At 45.4% G+C, this 766-nt stretch overlaps 1 long non-coding RNA gene across 1 annotated transcript in view; it reads left to right on the plus strand.

Moving 5' to 3' along the window:
• Positions 1-562: 562 nt before the first annotated feature.
• LOC111437856 overlaps positions 563-766 on the plus strand; it is a 1,605-nt gene continuing 1,401 nt past the window's right edge. The window contains exon 1 of the long non-coding RNA XR_002709508.1: positions 563-749. This is a non-coding gene — a long non-coding RNA (uncharacterized LOC111437856). The remainder of the gene's footprint in view (positions 750-766) is intronic.

Consider the following 766-nt stretch of genomic DNA (forward strand, 5'->3'; position numbering starts at 1 on the left):
AATCTTCAATCTGCATTTTCCAGAAACCGAAATCGGATCCATCGAACTTCTCAATTCCAATCTTTGAACTTTCCATCTTCACAGATCGTGGTGAATTTCGCCTAGCTCTGACTTCCGCTTGGCTCCTGGCTCTGACTTCCGCCTGGCTCTGACTCTAACTTCTGCCTGGCTCTGGCTCTGGCTCTGACTTCTGCCTGGCTCTTGGCTCTGACTTCCGCCTGGCTCCGACTTCCACCTGGATCTGACTTCTGCCTGGCTAAATCTGGTAAAGCTATATATAGTAAACTATACTATATATATATCTGGTCCGGTAGAGCTTTGAACATGTACTTTTCTATTCTCTGTACTCTCTCTTGTTGTACATACCTGAAGTCATCAATACAAAAAATCCTTTTAGCCAAAGTTCTCCTTGCAAATTTTCTCTATCCTGTTCTTTGTGTTCATCTAGATCGAGCGTGTGCGTTGTTGTGCGATCCTAACAACTGGTATCAGAGATAAGGACTGATATCGATCCTAACAACTGGTATCAGAGCTAACGACTGATATCGATCCTAACAACAGTTCGGTTCCTATCTACCGTTGGTGTTAAAGGGAGAATTGCGAGGAGCCAACCCTAGTACGAGAGGACTGGGTTGGGCCAACCTATGGTGTACCGGTTGTTATGCCAATAGCAGCGCCAGGAAGCTAAGTTGGTATGGAAGAACCGCAGCGCCGCGGGAAATCCTTCTCTATACAAGTTCTCAGACGAGGTTTTTGAACAAAACTT

This window comes from Cucurbita moschata, unplaced genomic scaffold, assembly GCF_002738365.1.
Source record: "Cucurbita moschata cultivar Rifu unplaced genomic scaffold, Cmos_1.0 Cmo_Scf00067, whole genome shotgun sequence".
Taxonomy (NCBI): domain Eukaryota; kingdom Viridiplantae; phylum Streptophyta; class Magnoliopsida; order Cucurbitales; family Cucurbitaceae; genus Cucurbita; species Cucurbita moschata.